Source organism: Myotis lucifugus, unplaced genomic scaffold (genome assembly GCF_000147115.1).
Source record: "Myotis lucifugus unplaced genomic scaffold, Myoluc2.0 scaffold_351, whole genome shotgun sequence".
Lineage (NCBI taxonomy): Eukaryota > Metazoa > Chordata > Mammalia > Chiroptera > Vespertilionidae > Myotis > Myotis lucifugus.
Window position 1 is genome coordinate 145,473 of NW_005871399.1, and position 20,511 is coordinate 165,983.

A 20,511-nucleotide genomic window follows, 5' to 3' on the forward strand; every position below is an offset into this window, starting at 1 on the left:
CTGCGGACTGAAGGGTCCCGGGTTCGATTCCGGTCAAGGGCATGTACGTTGGTTGCGGGCACATCCCCAGTGGGAGATGTGCAGGAGGCAGCTGGTCGATGTTTCTCTCTCATCGATGTTTCTAACTCTCTATCCCTCTCCCTTCCTCTCTGTAAAAAATCAATAAAATATATTTTTTAAAAAAAAGGAAATCATGTCATTTTTCACAATATGGATGGACCTTAAAGGCATTATGCTAATTGAAATGTCAGACAGAGTAAAACAAATACTATAAGCTCTCGCTTACATATGAAATCTAAAAACCTCAAACTCAACCTGGCTGGTTTGCTAAAGGGTTAGAGCATTGGCCCACAGACTGAAGGGTTGCGGGTTCAATTCCAGTCAAGGGTGTGCGTACCTTAGTTTCAGGCTTGATCCCTGGCCCCGGTTGGGGCGCTTGCAGGAGCCAACCAATCAATGTGTCTCTCTCACATCAATGTTTCTCTCTCTCTCTCTGTCTCTCCCTCTCCCTTCCACTCTCTCTAAAAATCCATGCAAAAAAATATCCTCGGGTGGGTGAGGATTAACATAAAAACATCAAACTCAAGGACACAGAGAGCAGAGTGGTGGTCTTCCGGGACTAAGGAGTGGGGGACATGGGAGGATGTTGGTAAAAGGGTACAAACTTCCAGTGCTAAGATGAATAAGTTCCGGGGATCTAAAGTACAGCACGGTAACTACAGTTAACAATACAGTATTATATACTGGAACATTGCTATGAGGGTAGAGTTTTAATGTTCTCACAGTTACAACATCAAAATGGTAATTATATGAGGTGAAGGAGGTGTCAACTAACCTTATTGTGGTAAACACTTCCCAATATATACATGTATCAAATTATAACACTGGACACCTTAAGCTTACACAATGTTGTATGTCAATTACATCACAATAAACCTAGAAGAAGGGTAAGAACCATCCAGCTAGAAGTTGAGCCAACGTTTCTACTAAAAATGATAAGGCAGTAGTAGACAGAGAGATAAGGTAAACTGGAATAGAATAAAGACTCGGATATCTAGCTAAAGGTCTGGACTTCATTTTGTAGGCAATGGGGTATATTAATTTTTTTGAGATATTATTAGAACTAAGCACAAGAAGGATTGCTCTATTAACAATATATAAGGTGAGAAAAAAGACTGCAAGTAGAGAGACCAATTTGGACAGGATCTTAACAGTGCGTGCCTGAAGTAACATTTTTCACCATCAAACAGACAGAACTTTTAAAAAATTGATAATATCCATTTGTGACAGAGTGTGGGGAAATAGGCATTCTTCTATTATACTGGTAGAGGTATAAATTGGTATAGCCATTTTAGAGGACAGTTGGGCCTTATATTGAAATTTAAAATCAGCACACTAGCCCTAACCAATTTGGCTCAGTGGATAGAGCGTCGGCCTGCGGACTGAAGGGTCACAGGTTCGATTCCGGTCAAGGGCATGTACCTTGGTTGCGGGCACATCCCCAGTGGGAGGTGTGCAGGAGGCAGCTGGTCTATGTTTCTCTCTCATCGATGTTTCTAGCTCTCTATCCCTCTCCCTTCCTCTCTGTACAAAATCAATAAAATATATTTAAAAAATAAATAAATAAATAAATAAAAATAAAATAAAATCAGCACACTATCTGGTGCAGAAAATTCCACTTCAAAAAAAAAAAAATATATATATATATATATATATATATATATATACTAGAGGCCCGGTGCATGAAATTCATGCACGGGTAGGGTCCCTAGGCCTGGCTGGCAATCAGGGCCGAGATCGGGGCCTTCCAGCTGCCAGCCAGGGTCTTCCTTTGTTCTGCGCTGACCCCTAGTGATCAGTGCACCTCATAGCGAGCAATCAAACTCCTGGTGTCATTCCCGAGGGGACAATTTGCATATTAGGCTTATAGATAGATAGATATAGATATGGTTTTGCTTTTGCTTCTTTCCTCTTTTTTTTTAAGTCAGGCTCAAATCAAGGTAGGCAGATTCAGTTCGGTAATTCAATCAGATAAAATTTACTTTTTTAAAAGTGTACAGTTCAATGAGTTTTGATAAATGTGTGAAGTCCTGTAACCACCACCATATTCAAGATATAGAACTTTGTTTTTTGCGTAAAAAGTTCCCTTGTGCCAGCTTGCAGTCTAGCCCCTGCCCCTCCCCCAATCTTTGGCCACCACTAGTCTGATTTCTGTTTCTATAGCTTTGTCTTTCGTAGAATTTACTATAAATGGAATCATATAGTACGTAGCCCTTTGTGTCTGGTTTCTTTCACTTAGCACATGTCTTTGAGATACACCCAGTTGTTGCATGTATCAGTAACTTGTTTCTTTCTATTGCTAACTAGTATTCCATTGAATAGATATATCACAGTTCATTTATCCACTGGGAAAAGAAATAATGTGTGGAGAGAATTTGGAGAGTAAATATATGAAGAGAAATGTTCACTTTTATGAAGAGGAATATTCATTTTTTGCCCGATAGCAAGCATGTCAAACTAGCGGCCCAAGCAAGCATGTCAAACTGCGGCCCACGGGCCACATGCGGCCCACAACAAATATTTTTGGGGCCCAGCCAATATAATGGTATGTAAGAAATGTTTTAATAAAAATTTTGTAACTAAATGTTTACAATATCCTGTTATACATAATTATTAATAACGAACTACAACGTTCGCTGATTACTATCATCATATTGCATTCATTTCCCTTACGCACAGGCGCACCATTTCTCTCCACTAACACTAACAGCGAATATTTTAGCAGCCGATTGCTACGTCATTCGTCTTGTACTGACTTGTTTGGTGTGCGCAACCGGAAATATTTTGCTTTTGGAGAAAAAGAAAAATAGGTTTATTTGCGTTACGCTTATTAATTTGTGCAGTTATTCAGTGTCTGGTAAGTTAATGTTCAAGAAAAAATATTAATTTTTATTAAAATGTTATATTATTTTGTTAACAATTACTCATTTATTTTAGCCCTTGGTATTTAGCCTGTCTGTCAAAATAAACCTACGTTTCTATGAAAATTGAAGCTTTTGTTTTTTTGCGGCCCACATAAACTTAAACCTTGTTTATTTGGCCAATGTTAGCCTTTGAGTTTGACATGCTTGCCCTATATAGTAATACATCTGATTATAATACTATTACATCTGATTAATACAACTGATATCACTTGAATTTTTAACACAAGAACATACAAACTTTATATTTAATTTTTTTTTAAACAAAAACTTCAGAACCCTGGCTGATTTGACTCAGTGGATAAAGCGTTAGCCTCTGGACTGTAGTGTCCCCAGTTCAATTCAGGTCAAGGGCACATACCTTGGTTGCAGGCTCAATCCACAGCTGGTCAGGGTGTATGCAGGAGGCAACCAATCGATGTGTCTCTCTCACATCAATGTCTCTCTCTCTCTGTATGTCTCCCCCTCCCTTCCACTCTCTCTTAAAAAACAATGGACAAAATATCCTCAAGTGAGGATTAACCAAAAAAAATAATGATAAATAAAAATAAAAACTGTGGGGCCCTGGCCAGGTGGCTCAGTTGGGTGGAGCATCATTCCATACACCAAAAGGCTTCAGGTTTGATTCCTGGTCAGAACACATACCTGGGTTTCAGGTTCAATCCCGATCAGGGTGCATATGGGAGGCAACCCATCAATGTTTCTCTCCCCCCCTTCCTCTCTCTCTAAAATCAATAAAAACATGTCCTCAGGTGAGGAATGAATGAATGAATAAATGAAAACTGTGGGTTTGAAAATGGAAGAGACACATTCCCAGATGTTAAACCAACTGGTGAAATATTAGTAGAGACAAGAATAAAAAGTGATTCAGAGGTTTTGAGGCCACATATGTAAAGGCTAAAGGGAAGTCAGTTGGAGAGGCCGGGTTAGGAGGAAAGAAAGCATTTGGGTACTGAATGCGTTGGCTGTGAGGAGATGGGCCAGCACCAGGGAGCAATGTGAACGCAGCGGTGGGCGGTGGAGGTGAGGCTCAGGCTGGGGAGATGAGACAGGTCGGGCTAAAGATACAGATCTGGAAATCATCTGTACAGAGCTATTAGCTTAAGCTGTGAGAGTGAATGACTGTGCCTGGGAAGACAGGAGAGAAGGAGAAGGCTGAGAACAGGCCCTTGGGAAAGACCTTCATTTTGGAAAAGCTGAAGAGGAGTCGAGGAGCACAGGCAAAACGTGATGACCCCAAAGTCTCGGAGGGAAGTTTCGGAAGGGACTGGTCAATGTCAGAAACAATAAGGACTGGGGGAAATCTCTTTGGACTTGATATGCAGTCATTAAAAAGAGACTTTCTGCCCTAATTGGTTTGGCTCGGTGAATAGAGCATCGGCCTGCGGACTGAAGGGTCCCAGGTTCAATTCCAGTCAAGGGCATGTACCTTGGTTGCAGGCACATCCCCAGTAGGGGGTGGTGTGCAGGAGGCAGCTGATTGATGTTTCTCTCTCATCAATGTTTCTAACTCTCTATCCCTCCCCCTTCCTCTCTGTAAAAAATCAATAAAATACATTTTTAAAAAATCTTTTAAAAAAAGAGAGAGAGACTTTCTGTTGAAATGGGGGAGGTAGGGAGAGGCAAATAACATGAGAAAAAGAATGAGCTGATGGGGAAATAATGGAGGCTACAGAGAATGGTATCTGGCAAGGTTGAGATATGTTTTAGGACAGAAAGACTAAAAATCCCTGCAGACAGAAGAGAAGGTGTCTGAAGACAATGAAGGACTAAAACGCAAGGGAGGGATAACAGTTAGAATAAATTCTCGGAGCTGAGAGGAGCTGGGATCCAGAGTAACATGTAATTCTTTTGAAAAGCCAGAGCCAGCAACACAATGTCCAGTGTTGGGAGAGTGGCTTAAGGACATTACATTACAGTCACAAGAGAGAATGTTATGCTTCTGTTACAGGGACTGTGAAAAACCACAGGGCGTGTTTGGGTGATAATGTTAAACGGGGGACAAAAACTAAATATAAAATGGTTTACGAGCTGATATAAAACAGTATGTATGACCGGAAAGGAATTGTGCAATACTTAAAAATGTTGTATTAAGATAATGGGATTGTTACCGGAAGGGGGACCTGGCCCTGAATGGGTCTGCCGAGAGCCGGCCGGTAGTGTGTGGGTTCTTGACTTTGTACAGGAAAAATTTCACAGACGAGTCCAGGTGAATTTTAGAGGATGTTTATTAAAGCTGCGGAGAACGAAACAAGAAGGTCAGGGCAAATGAGCCTAGATGGTCTGCTTTGGCTCACTGAGAAGTCAGAGAAAAGGGGGCCTGGAGCCAGGTTCAGGGGTTTGCCTGAAAGGAACTGCCGCTGCCCATTGCTGCCCTGGTTTCAAGTGTTGGGGGGGGAGGCCCCTTGGAGTTTAGGAGATGCATGGCTGTGAGGGAAGAAGTGGGGGGAGGTGCGTGCATGCGTGCGTGTTCTTGGGAGAGAGAGCGTGCCCCGGGACCTGCATTTTAGAGGGGTTTTAAAGGCTGGGTGTTGAGGGAAGGTCTTAGGGGAGGATCAATAGAATATTCATCAGCTTTATGCTGGTGTACTAAAATGAGATTTATTCTCTTAACTTCATCTGTCCTTGGGTGTGGTTGGCAAATGGCACTAATTGGATTTCTGTTATCCGTCTCCCTGAGTAGGGTGATGTAAGCTATTTACCCTCTGGTTGGAGAGCAGAAGTGCTAGCCATGTATTCTTAAGCGTCCCTGGGTTAGGGAAGATAGGATGTACCAGGTGGCTGCAAACTGCTGCTCAACTCTCTGTCTCAGTTTCCCTGTTCTGCTTGTCCTGGCTTACTAGTGTGGGCGTGGCTGTATTTATTCCCTTACGAGCCTGTTTCAGGATTGTGAGCATTCTTTCCTTTGGTGTTGTTGTTATATTTGTCTTTTCAGTTAAAAAATGTTTAGAAGGCAATGTCTTCCTCCAAGAGAAGGAAGTCAGATGACGATGGGTCAAGATGGAGACGTCAGGTGGTCTCTAAATGATTTCTCCCCCAGCACAGTTAAACAGCAGGATTTGGTCTATAAATATGAAAACCCCCCAAAAAAAAAGGAAACAAATCAGACTGAGCAGCAGTAGGTCGGGAGGTTTCACAGACTGTGTGAGGCTTACGCGGGGTCTTGGACAATGGGAACAATGGGTACATTTGCTAAAGGAAGGAAAAAGCAGTGCAGGCGAGAGGGTACTGCAGAGAAATGAAAGGGAGAAAGGCAAGTGAGAAATTGAAAAGGCAAGAAGGTGGAAATGAACGGAATGTGCCTCTTGCCTAATATGAGGAAAAGCTACTTATAAGGAATTGGGGGACAACAGACCAAACAGGTAGGTTACGGCCAGTGGCAGCAAACAAAGAGTGTAGACCTGCCATGGTCTAAACCAGTGGTTCTCAACCTTCTGGCCCTTTAAATACAGTTCCTCATGTTGTGACCCAACCATGAAATTTTCGTTGCTACTTCATAACTGTAATGTTGCTACTGTTATGAATCGTAATGTAAATATCTGATATGCAGGATGGTCTTAGGCGACCCCTGTGAAAGGGTCGTTCGACCGCCAAAGGGGTCGCGACCCACAGGTTGAGGACTGCTGGTACTAAACGGAATCAGTTTAACTCAATCCTAGGGAAGACCTCCTGCTTATCAAAGGGGAAGCCAGTGGAGAGAAAGACAGCCTCAAAGTGCCATGACCGCAGATACAATGTTTAAAACCAAGATCCTTGTCTTGGATGGAATGGGCTGGAAACGTCTGTCCCTCTTGCAGAGTCGTAACAATACTGGCAAAGAAGAATGTTCTTAAGGCAGGTTCCAGGCCTCATCTCTGTCTGTTGTACTTTTCCTCACTCCTTTCCCCCAAACTCCGACCCCCAACGAACAAGTTGCCACAGATCAGCTGGCTCAACCCTCTGCCCACACTCTCTGTGGTCATTTCTCACTACAGCCCAAAGCCCGGGCAGCTCTCCTGAGGCATGCCAAACATCCACAGTAGAATCATGGCAACAGTTGGTGAGAGCTGTTTTTAGAATCTCCCTCATTCTTTGGCACTCGACTAACTCCAACTCTCATATGACTGTGTTCTGAAACGCATCCACTCTGGCTCAAATTCAGAATGAGGATAATGATAGTAATGAGGATAATGGGGACCTTATGTTCACGGTCCCCATCTAGCTCACCTTGCCATCAGTTTGGGTCAATTACCTGAATAAAGACAGCCAAACCCACACTAACGACACAGCTTTCCTTGCTCCTCTAGAAAACTCCGTGCTCGCTCAGATTCCGAGATGGACACCCTTCCCGGGAGAGCTCGCTGCTCTTGAGGCTCCTCTTGCTGTGGGCAGGGCATCACTTCTCCGGGAAGCCTTCCCGGACCTCCCCGAGCTGAGTGTGTGGCCCTTCCTTTGTGCCCCCACAAGTCCCTGTGATATTTCTGTCACTGCACTGACCACATGGAACAAAACTCCACGTGTCTGTACATTCTTCAGGGGCAGAGACCTCCTTGTTTTCGTCTCTTTATTATTCTCCGGTGCCTAGTGCAGTGTTTGGCAGGTTGTAGGGCTCAATTCATGCTGTGGAATGAATAAATGGAAGTACAAGAACTAAGCTCTAAGCCAGTCTCTTCCCTCACTTCACTTCTCCCTGGTCCCTAATTAATAATTAACCTAATTAATTAATTAGGGGAGCATGAGTTTATTCACATATATTTGGCACCAGAGCCAGGAGGGATGCAGCATCTACTTAACTATCCTGACACTGACAGAGTAACTTCTTGTACTTCTAAGTATGTCAAGAAATGCTGGCACAGCCAGGATGGCTCAGTGGTTGAGCGTCGACCTATGAACCAAGAGTTTTACTGCCTGTCAGGGCACATGCCTGGGGTTTCGGGCTTGATCCCCAGTAGGGGACTGCAGGAGGCAGCCAATCGATGTTTCTATCTCTCTATTCCTCTCCCTTCCCCTCTCTCTAAAATAACTAAAAACATATTTTTAAAAAAGAAAGAAACGCTGGACTCCTCTGCTATACACTATGAAACACCAGCTGCAGATTGTACATTAAAAACATACATGACAGTAATTTGGCCTTGGACAGCACTTGGTGAGCTATTGTAATTGGCACCACCAAATGTTTGCTCAGTTCAGTGACCGAAGGCTCTCACAGAAATAGAGGAAGAACACGGTCTCTGCCCTTTAGGAAAGGTCAATCTCCAAACAATAAAATAAGCTCACAAAATTGGAATTTTATAGGCTCTGGATGAAAGTTGTGAGAAGCTGGATGATAAAATTATCTGCCCACAAACAACTCTGCGTGGAACTCTTCCATCATTTAAAAGGCCAAATTAAGAAACTTCTAGGCTGGCGCTGTCCAGAACTTTCTGAGATGACGGAGCTGTTCTATAAATCTGTATTGTCCAATGAAGTATCCATGAGCCACAAATGGCTATGAGCACCCAAAGTGTGGCTCGTGTGACTGATGAGCTGAATTTTTAATGACATTTAATTTTACTTAATTTAAAATTAAAAATCCACATGTGGCTAGTGGCCGCCATATTGGACAGCACAGTCCTAGACCACACACATGTGGTAAACTAAGTATAGACGCTGCCAACTTATACCATGCTATTCAGATCCAATCACAAATCCTGATCGTGGTCCATGACAGGCCCTGCTATTTATGGCAAAAAGAACTTCCTGAAGCTGAGTTCCCTTATCTGTACCTGAGTTCCCCCACCATCCTCATCACTATGTCCCTGTAGCCTTCTGAGAATCCACCTGAAATTCTAGGTTTGGGTGTGAGGGGTTGTCTGCCAGAGACTCAGTCCAGAATCAAACTCAGCAACCGTCGCCCATGACCACAGAAGTTTGAGGAAGTCCTATGTGCAGAAAGATTAGCTATAAGATTAATTTTTTTTAAAAAAAAAAAAGACATCTGCAGATCAAACATGTATAGGGAAAACACTACATAAAAACAAAACATTGAATCCCCAATATCCTTCAAATAAAATCCATTGCTCAGCACATCCTGCAATGGTCCTCAGACTCCTACAGGGGAGTTCAGCCACTGGGACCACCCTTCCAGGCGCTGCCTCTTCACCGGCTTTCCCGTGCCCTTGCTTCGCCCACCCTTCATCTGATGGGCTCCTCCTCACTCCAGCCTTCGCTGACTGCCCCGTCCCCTTCTAAGCAAGTCATCATGTTAGTCTCTTCTTCCTTAGCACTTACTGTATATTTAAGTTTGGGTTTGGTTTCACGTGTATGTTTGCCACGAGGACAGAGACCATTAATTACTTCTTCTTTAAAGATGGGTATTTACACAGTAGTTAATTGCTTAGACTCTCGGGCCAAGACTATCTGTATTTTTGTCACAGCTCCACCACTTACTAGCTATGACATATTAGCCCCTCTGAGCCTGAGAGTCCTCATCCATTAAATGGAACAACAGCAATTGTAACTACCTCATGGAGTTTTATAAGGATTAAGTGAGTTGGATACATATGCATAAAGAGCCTGACCCCCAGCAAGCTCCATATGCATGTTAGCTATTGTTATCCTTTGCCACTAAATGGTCAATGCCTGGTACAGTACCGGGCACATAGTAGGTTCTTACTTACTAAATGAATACTTACTAAATGAATGGTTGGATTTCCGTCAGGTTACTGTAGAAATGTTCTGATCTTGTTCTTTCCAACCACTTTTTTTGCTATCTTAAAGCAATGACAATAATCTCTAGAAATATTCTACATAATTACGATAGTAACGAGTTAGTTAATTTATAATGTGATGCTGACGTTTGCTTTTAAAGACACAAGTTAATGAAATATCTACCTGCTTCTAGCTTCTGAGAGTCTTTTAAATATTACACAATGCCTTTCCTGTGTCTAGTCTTCTGATATTCACTATTCATTTTGTTGACTTGATGTAATCCATTCAGAAATCTCTTTGTGATCAGCTAGTCTTATGTTTGGAGTTAAGTTCTACTCAGTCGTGGTGTGGTTGAGAACACTGGGTTTAGAGAAAGACAGACCTGACTTTGAATATTGTTTCACCTTTTTAAAAAAATGTATTTTTTTATTTCAGAGAGGAAGAGAGAGATAGAAACATCAATGATGAGAGAGAATCATTGATTGTCTGCCTCCTGCATGCCCCCTACTGGGAATCGAGCCCACAACTCAGGCATGTGCCCTTGACCACAATTGAACCCAGGACCCTTCAATCCACAGGCACTCCATCCACAGAGCCAAACCAGCTAGGGCTGTTTCACCTTTTAATAACCATGAAATTTTGGGCATGATTTCCTCACCTAAAAATGGAAATGTCAATACCTACTTCATAATGTTATATGAAAATAATTGAATCAGGTAAGTCACTCAGCAGTGTGACTTGCATCTAATTGTGAACAATGATAGTTACTATTGCTTTGCCAGAATTGTATTTAAGAATTTTGTAACAAATGAAATTGGCTTCCAATATAATTTTTTTAATATATTTTATTGATTTTCCACAGAGAGGGAGAGAGACAGAGAGCCAGAAACATCGATGAGAGAGAAACACCGATCAGCTGCCTCCTGCACACCCCCCACTGGGGATGTGCCCGCAACCCAGGTACATGCCCCTGACTGGAATCGAACCTGGGACCCCTCAGTCCGCAGGCTGACGCTCTATCCACTGAGCCAAACCGGTTTCGGCTTCCAATATAATTTTTAAAGCAATTTTCCTTTTTAGTGTTAAAACTAGCACCTATTTACTGCATGAAATTAATTTGGGATCATGTCTTATTTCTCATTTTCCTAAAAAAGAACTTTAATTTCTTATTATGCATTGTAAGAAAAGCAAAATATCCAGAGAAGCAAAGTTATAAATATTAAAATTATCTGTAATCTCACCACCTCAAAAAAAGCACTGTTAACATTAGACCATATGCTCTTCTAGATACTTTAAATGCATAAATGCACACACTGTCACACATGCACACACACTCACACACACACAATACTGGTAGAAAACTGGGATCTGAATATACATAAAAAATTTTGTTTCATTCAACAATATATATAAACATCTTTTCAACTTAATAAAATATTTTCAAAACATCATTTTTAATGGTGGCGTTGTATTCCAAGACATTAACCTATCCGAAGTTGTTCAGCAAATTCCGTAATGTGGGACAGTTGGGTGGGTCCCAATATTTTACGATTATAAGCAAGGCTACATCAAACACTGTGCTATATATGTTTATTAGCCCTTGGTCCATGCTTTACCTTTATCCACCGTGCTGTTTGCTCCAGGAAGCTGACCTTTGCAAGAATCAATCATTGGGCTTCTACCCTCTCTGGCTTCCTGTGGGTTTGGCCAGTGGGGAAGGCACCAGCAAGGAATCTGATCATGGGAAAAGAAAGGGGCAAGAGTATTCCCCCCCCTCCCTTCCTGAAGCACTACTAATTGGCTATATCCTTGAACAGAAGACCTTAAACACATCTGGTAGGAGGTTCTCTCCTATGCCTACTCTCCCCGGGTTCTTGTAATAGCCCCTCTCCCTGCCCCCGCCCCCGCCCCCCACCCCCCGGCCTTGTATCTTCATGCTTAGGGTGACATGGTGTCCCCATCACTGCTAATTTAAATAACTGAATAACCCCCTTTTTCCCTTAACCCTGCCCAGGCCTTCATAAGTAGTCCTTCATTAAATTCTCCACACTTATCCAGTGTGTGTGCCATCTGTTTCTTGTCAGGACCCTAACAAATATGAACAGCTTTGTAGGTAAATTCCTCTGCCCATCTTTTATTATCACACGATAAACTTCTGAAACTGGAATTATTCGGTCAAAGTGCATGCTTAGGTTTTAGAACTTTTATAATATTGCCAACTTGTCTCCTCCTATATCCTTCGTCCAGCAGTACATGGGAGTCAGCCTACAGGCCGCCTGTTCAAGTGGATATTACTTTTGAATTTCAGGCTCAGCTTATTTTTTATTTCCAGTGCTAGGAAATGCTCTTCTATTACAACCCTGATTAAGCTGCTAGTCTAGTACTTCTTCAGAAATTCCTATTCTAAAAAAAACAATAAAGTCTTTCTAAAAATATAGTTCTACATATTTTTGTTCTTCACTGATACAGCTCCTAGGGCACTTGAAACTAAAGAGAAAATGAACAAATGGGACTACATCAAAATAAAAAGCTTCTGCACAGCAAAAGAAACCATCAACAAAACAACAAGAAAACCCACTGCGTGGGAAAACATATTTGCCAATGTCATATCTGATAAGGGCCTAATCTCCAAAATTTATAGGGAACTCATACAACTTAACAAAAAGAAGATAAACAATCCAATCAAACAATGGGCAAAGGATCTAAATAGACACCTTTCAAAAGAGGACATTCAGAAAGCCAAGAGACATATGAAAACATGCTCAAAGTCACTAATCATCCGAGAGATGCAAATCAAAACAACAATGAGGTACCATCTCACACCTGTCAGACTGGCTATCATCAACAAATCAACAAACGACAAGTGCTGGAGAGGATGTGGAGAAAAAGGAACACTCGTGCACTGCTGGTGGGAATGCAGACTGGTGCAGCCAAAATGGAAGACAGTATGGAGTTTCCTCAAAAAACTAAAAATGGAACTCCCATTTGACCCTGTGATCCCACTTCTAGGAATATATCCCAAGAAACCAGAAACACCAATCAGAAAGGATATATGCACCCAGATGTTCATAGCAGCACAATTCACCATGGCTAAGATCTGGAAACAGCCTAAGTGCCCATCAGTAGATGAATGGATTAGAAAACTCTGGTACATCTACACGATGGAATACTACGCTGCTGTAAAAAAGAAGGAAAGCTTACCATTTGCAACGGCATGGATGGAACTGGAGAGCATTATGCTAAGTGAAATAAGCCAGTCAATGAAGGAAAAATACCACATGATCTCACTTATTCATGGATAATAAAGACCATTATAAACTTATGAACAATAATAGATACAGAGGCAGAGCTGCCTCAAACAGATTGTCAAACTGCAGCGGGAAGGCCGGGGAGGGTTGGGGGGCAGGAGAGAGGAGGGTAAGAGATCAACCGAAGACTTGTATACATGCATATAAGCATAACCAATGGACATAAGACACTGGGGGGTAGGGGAGGCCAGGGGATTGTCAAGGGTGGGGGGGAAAAAAGGACACATATGTAATACCCTTTGTGATACTTTAAGCAAAAAAATAAATAAATAAATAAATACATATTTTTGTTCAACAAAAATTTTAACTCCTACACCTGAGGATATTTTTTCCATTGATTTCTAGAGAGAGTGGAAGGGAGGAAGAAGGAAGGGAGAAAGGGATAGCAAGAAACATCAACATGAGAGAGACACATTGATTGGTTGCCTCCCATATGCACCCCTACTGGGACTGGGGAACCTGCAACCGAGGTAGGTGCCCTTGACCAGGAAATGAACCCGAGACCCTTTGGTCTGCAGGTGGATGCTCTAACCACTGAGCAACCAACCAGGGCAGCTGAAGTCTTTTTAAAACAAAGTGTTTATTGGCCGATTGCTAGCAAAAAGAAGACAGTCTTGGGGCATCAAGGCTAAACCACCAGCAGCAAGGCTAATAGGAAAGACAGACATGTCCTTAGTCCTGGAGTTTTGCAAAAGTTTTTGTATTTCGAGTAGCGGGGAGAAAGATATAAGCCAGACTGAGAGGATTTATATTAGCTACAGACAAACGGGAGGATGGCAGGAGGTGAAGTGAGGCTAGTCCTGGGATAGGTGCAGCAGGGTCAGTGAACAAGAAGTGGAGGCTCCTGGGGTGCAGTGGGTGCCTGGCTATTGTCTCCGTTTAGATGACCTCAGAAATGGGCACGTGGGAGTTCATTAGATCATCTAGAAATAGCCACCTGGGAGTTAATTTAATAATTCCCATGCACACTAAGGAGTGTGAGCAGTTTTTTGTTTGTTTTTAAACATATTTTTATTGATTTCAGAGAAGAAGGGATAGGGAGAGAGATAGAAACATCAATGATGAGAGAAAATCATTGATCGGCTGCCTCCTGCACGTCCCCTACTGGGGATTGAGCCTGCAACCCGGGTATGTGCCCTTGACCAGAATCGAACCCGGGACCCTTCAGTCCACAGGCCGAAGCTTTATCCACTGAGCAAAACCAGCTAGGGCTGAGCAGTCTTTTATTGGTTTTGCACTGCAATTGTTAACTGAATAACCCCCTTTTTCCATTTTTCCTTCCACCCTCTGACCTGCTGTAACTTAGGACATCTCAGAATTTTCTTCCTGTCACTTTTAACAAACAAAATATATAAGAAAAAGCATATGTAAAAAGTATCTACCCATTTAGAAAAACAAACCCACAGGAAGGCTACAAAGAGCATTTATCATTGCTCAGAGATCTATAGGTCACCTGGGCAGTTCTTCCGGTCTTGGATGGGCTCACTCATGCATTGATGGCCAATTGCAGGGCCAGGAGGCAGCTTTGCTAATCTTGGCTGAGCTCTCACTTGTTTGGGGAACAGGCTAGAGGCTGGTCCAGGATGGCCTCAGCTGGGGCAACTGGACTCTCCTCCAGGTCATCTCATCCAGTAGCAGGCTAGTCTGGGCTTCTTCAGAGGGGGTTCCAAGAGAATGAATGGACGTGTCCAAGGTTTCCAGAATCCTAGGTGTGTAACCATCACTTCTTCTGCATTCTGTTCATCAAAACAAGTCACATGGCCTGCCCAGATTCAAGGGATGGGGAAAGAAACTCCCTCTGGGTGGGAGGAGCTACAAAGTCACATGGTAAAGGACACGGATATAGGGAGGGACAGAGTATTGCGCCATTTTTATAACCAATCTACCCTTATAGTTGCCATATACAGTGTTGGCACAGTAAGTGTTAACAATATATATTATTATTATGAATGACCAGCCAACAAATCCAGAGCCAAGTGACCACCAGTATATCACCGAGTCCTGGATTTGGGTGGATGACTAATGCCAACTCCTGCCTGTGAAGAACGTAATGTGTTTAAAATACTGTAGTAACCATGTGTTTTAGTTTCTGCACCTGAGATTTTGATATCTGGGGCCTTGCAGACTAGAGAGGGCTTGCCCCGCCCAGGGTTGGAGGATTCCTAAAACTCCTAGAGATAGAAAACAACTTCCTCTCCTCCCGTCGCACGCTCTCTCCTTTGCTTAGTATGCAAGCTGACTAATGCAGAGCCCGTATCCCCCCACCTCCTGCTTTACTTGCTCTGACACTATTCTTCTGCCCCGACATCTCAGAGCTAAGCATCAGACAACTAGAGGCAACGCCTGAACCCTAGAGCCCCATGTCGTTATTCAAACTAAGCAATCCTAGACCTGCTTAACCTACTCATCCACTCCAGTTTCTCTCTCTCCATCTCTTTCTCCTTCTCTCTCCTTTCCTCCACCCCTGCCTGTGACTGGCCTTGATGCTCTCTTCTGGCTCTGCGTGGTGTGACTGCCCCTCCTCTTGGCAACTGTGAGCAATAGACTGTCTTTTCTCCTGATCTGTTGGCCTCGGCATACCTGAATAAAAACACAATCTACATTTTAAAACAGACATTGCTTGCTTGCCTTGGATGTAGGAATTGTAGCATGGCTGTATGACCCATGGGCAGAGTCAAGACTGACAGGAAAAACCACTGACAGGAGTTAACCAGTACTCACTAGTTTGAATAAAAGTCAAAAGCCAAAGGTCAGGAATGGAGCCCAGTATCCAGAATCAGAGTGTTGACACCAAGGAGAGAGTAAACATGGATTTAGTTGCCAAGCAGTTGAGTTTATTCTGGCTAGTAGCTTTCTTCTCACTTGAAACTTCTTAAAATTGGGCACAGAGACATCTGGTTAACATAGAGACAAAAAATGGGAAGGAGACTAGACTTGGGGTGGTAAGCACATGATACAATATACCAGCGATTTTCAACCTTTTCCATCTCATGGCACACATAAACTAATTACTAAAATTCTGCAGCACACCAAAAATATATATATATTTTTTTCCTTTGGCAGGTCTGACAATAGGTATAATTTTTATTCATTCACACCAGATAACTATTGTTGTATTGGCTGCTGTCATTTTTTTATTTGATAATCTAAGAGAAAAGAGATCAGTGTCCCTAACTAGTCAGGTATGGCATGTTTTACACATTCTTGTGGCACACCGGTTGAATACTACTGCAATATACAAATGATGTATATTGTGATCTGTGTTCACCACCCCAGTCAAGTTCCCTTCCATCACCATGCACCCCAATAAATCCAGTTAAATAATAATAATGAATAATAAATCAGATCCAACTTAAAAGGGAGGAAGCCTTCATTTATGAGTGTACTATTGTATCCTTCTAATAAACATTCTTATTCTTTGTGCTGGTTAAAAATCTATAATAATAAAAGCATAACATGCTAATTAGATCAGATAGCCAGACGACATTCCAGATGACCTTCCAGATGAAGATTGGGCTGCAAGGGCTGATGCAAGCCGGGGCTGTGAGAGCTGAGCCCCTTGCACGAATTTTGTGCATCGGGCCTCTAGTAAATATATAAATAAATATGTAATTGGGGAAAAAAATAGAGCCAAAAAATGAAGGAATTGACAGGTGAGCAAAGTTGTGAGCAGATAGTTTTTAGCCTACTGGGAGTGAGAATCAGAGAATCCAGAGGGTGGGGAGGATAAAGAAGAGGAAGAAAGATGCTCAACCTCTCTATATAATGCATTATATAGAGAGAGACGTCCATATATATAAGTTTATATATGTCATACAAAACTTACTACATATATTTATATATGACATATACTTAGATAGACATTCCTAACTCCCAAAATAGATCATTTACATTGTGATTATTCAAATTACAGAAAAATTTATTCATGGTTCTACCAACAACGAACACCTCTAATGCACTTACATATTTGTTTGTAGATCAATAGTAGCTTGATAAGGAGGCCACAAGGGCAGAAAAAATAAAACTTAATATATTCAATACACACCCATCCTCCAAGATCAGGTAAAAATATAGAAATTTCCGAATATGAGAAAATGGACTTTGGTTGTCCTCATCTCCAACTTATAGTTAGTTTTGATGTACATAGTAATGGGAGGTGGAGAGATGAGCTCTGACCTCTAAATGAGCCAAATGCCCAGACACTTATATGACAAATCCTGTTTTGTTTTCTCATTGCAGAAGATTGGGCAGCAGATATAAGCCTTTCATATGTCAAAGATAAAGATTTTATAGGGCAAATATAAATCTCTTCTCAGAGACAAAAAAAAGAGAACAGTGCCTACAAGTTCACTGATGTCTTAATTTGGCCTCCTCCCAGTCACGCCTATGGGAGGCCCCTGGAGTATAACCCATGCTAGTTGGAATCTACCCCCTTGTAAGGGTTGACCTAACTTAGTACAGATCCTAGAGCTGAAATAGCAGTCCTGTTAGTCAACAGGTGGTGAGTACATTCTCAATGGGAAAAGTATACCGTCTTGTTATTCACCAACCCCCAAGTGGAATGAGTGGCAAGAGATGGACAGACCAACTGTCTTATCTGGAGAACTTGTAAGAGCAGAAGTACACCTCTGAAATTCAGCCAACATTTTCCTTCTTGCCATAGAACGATGGGCAGGGCCAGGTGGACCAGAATGCAAACAATCAGGGACAAGGTGGTTAGGAAGTCCATGGAAGGGGGCACCTTCCTCCATAACTGAATGGCAGTGGCTGGTGCACACGGAGGTTCAGGGCAGAGGGTGGATGAGAAAATTATCACACAGCTGGTGACTATAGCAGGGATTAGGGGAAGGGACGGTGCACAGGTCTGCGATGAAGTCCTTTTGCTGTAAACCTTTGACATTCAGTGGTTACAAGTGAGGGTGTCTCAAGATCTTGGCCTGCCATCTGCCAGCTGTCGCTGCCCTATTGTCTTAGAAGCAAAGTGAGGCCCAGAGGCAGGGAGAGGCATCAACCATCAACCATATTATGGCTTTTTATAGGGCAAGTCTGTTTCAGTGTGGATTGCCTGTGGTGATTTACAAGTAGCATCAATTGCCTCATTGGATGAATCATAAGCAATATCTATTCCCACAGAATGAGCTTTTCCTTCCCCGATAAAGGCACAGGTGCTCACACACACACCTTCCCATACTTTGCTGATTCAATCAGGGATTATAAGTGCTACACAATGAATCAACCTACCTCCTCAACCCAGCTTCACAAGAAGCCATTGTTGAAAAAAAGGGGCAGCATGAAGAGCACCTATGGTAGGGTGTGCCTGACATTGTTCAGGAAAACCCCTCAGTCCTGGGCATACAGGGACAGTTGGTTCACCCAGCCTGAACGAGTTAGCCACTCTGCCCCACATCCAAGCCTTTCCTGAACCAGGTGCTCTGTGCTGGTCTGGGTCCCTCTAGTTGCTGGCCAGAGCAAGAACTCTGCAGTAACTTGGTTTGCCTCCATTGTCAGCATATTGTCAGTGTTTAGCACATCTCAGTTGAAGCCGTAAATGTATGCCAACATCAGAAATTCTTAGCATTCTTAAAGGGAACTGCTCCCCACCCCCACGGCAGCACAAGGAAGACCACTTGTCTGAGCTGCCTCCTGTGGGTGACTGTATTATATAGTTAATGATATTTACTGCTGCCTCCTGAAGGCGCATTATCGCCTTTGCCCAGTGACATTAGGCTTGGCCATGTGACCTGCCTTACCTCTCCATGTAGGATTATATGTTCCAGTCTTGCTGTGCACAGGGTGGCCACATAACCAATGCAATGAGAGTAGACAGACCCTGTAAGAGCCAGCCTGAGTTTTCTTCCTGCCGACACCAGCACTGGTCCAGATGGGGGCTACTCTGTCAAACTGGGTCCCAAAGTGAAAAGGACATGGGACGTAACTGAAACTAACCATGATGAGCACAAGTGAAAAGTAAATCTTTGTTGCTATGTCATGAGATATAATGGTTGTTTGCTAATGCGGCCTAACCTAACCTATCTTAATGATATATCTTTTTTTTTATGTTTTTGTTAATTTTTTAGAGAAAGAGGAAGAGAGAGAGAGACAGAAACATCTATGGGAAACATTGATTGGCTGCTTCCTGCTTGCCTCCTACTGGGGGTCAAGCCTGCAACCCAAGCATGTGCCCTGACCAGGAATTAAACCAGCAACCTCTTGGTGCATGAGTCAACAGTAAACCAACTGAGCCACACCAACCAGGCAATGATGATATCCTACGTAATAAAAGGGTAATATGCAAATTGACCAAACAGCAGAACAACCGGTCATTATGACGCATTGTCCAACAGGGGGCAGATGCTCAATGCAGGAGCTGCCCCCTGGTGGTCAGTGCGCTCCCACAGTGGGAGCGCTGCTCAGCCACAAGCCTGGCTGATGGCTGGGGAGCACAGCAGCCTGACTCCATGGCAGCGCTAAGGATATCTGACTGTGGCTTAGGCCCACTCTCCCCAAGGAGCGGGCCTAAGCCACAGTCAGACATCCCCCGAAGCTCCCAGACTGTGAAGGGGTGCAGACCAGGCTGAGGGACTCCCTCTCCCCCCCCCACCCCCCCGCCTGAACTAATGCCGTGCACCAGGCCTCTAGTATCTTTTTTTTTTTTTTAAATATGTTTTATTGATTTTTTACAGAGAGGAAGGGAGAGAGAGAGTTAGAAACATCGATGAGAGAGAAACATCGATCAGCTGCCTCCTGCACATCTCCTACTGGGGATGTGCCCGCAACCCAGGTACATGCCCTTGACCAGAATCGAACCTGGGACCTTTCAGTCCGCAGGCCGACGCTCTATCCACTGAGCCAAACCGGTTTCGGCCCTCTAGTATCTTTATATGATGCGTGAGCTCTGATTGGTGCTGTATCTTTGACTTGGAGCGGTTTGGACACTCACTAGATTCTATATGGAGAGTCCTGGAGGGGAAGAAGAGGATGGTGTGCTCTAAAGCCAGGGTAGTTGTGTGGTGGGGACTCTATGTGCCTCTGTCACCCAGATAACGAACACAGAGCACTTAGCCCATGGAGCCAGCAGCCTCTGTCACTGTGCCTTGTGCTCCAGTGCAGGAACTACTCGGCCAGCAAGGTGAGTGATGGGGAGCCCAGGAATGCAGCCACTTGGAAAATTCCTTCCTACCTCATATGATACGGTAGGTGTGAGGAAAGGGGTTAAAGTGGGTGCAGGGGCTTATGGCTGGAGACACAGTGACCCAAAGAAGCCAAGCTAGACATTGTTTCAGAAAGAACTTTCAGATGTCAGGAACCCCAACACCTGGAGAGAACAGAGGGGGCAACATGCACATATGGAGTCGGGAGACCAAATAAGGAAATGCTTTGTTTTCTGGTGTGCTTTGATGGGCCTGGAGAAGAGTGTGACCCAAAGGAAGGTTTGTCTGAGGCATTTCCAAGTTTTCCTTGGCCAGAGCAGCCTCTCCGAAGTTTGAAAGCAGACACGTCACTGAACCAAGAGCCTGCCGTGTGCATTAGAGGAAGACAGTTTCACTTTCTGC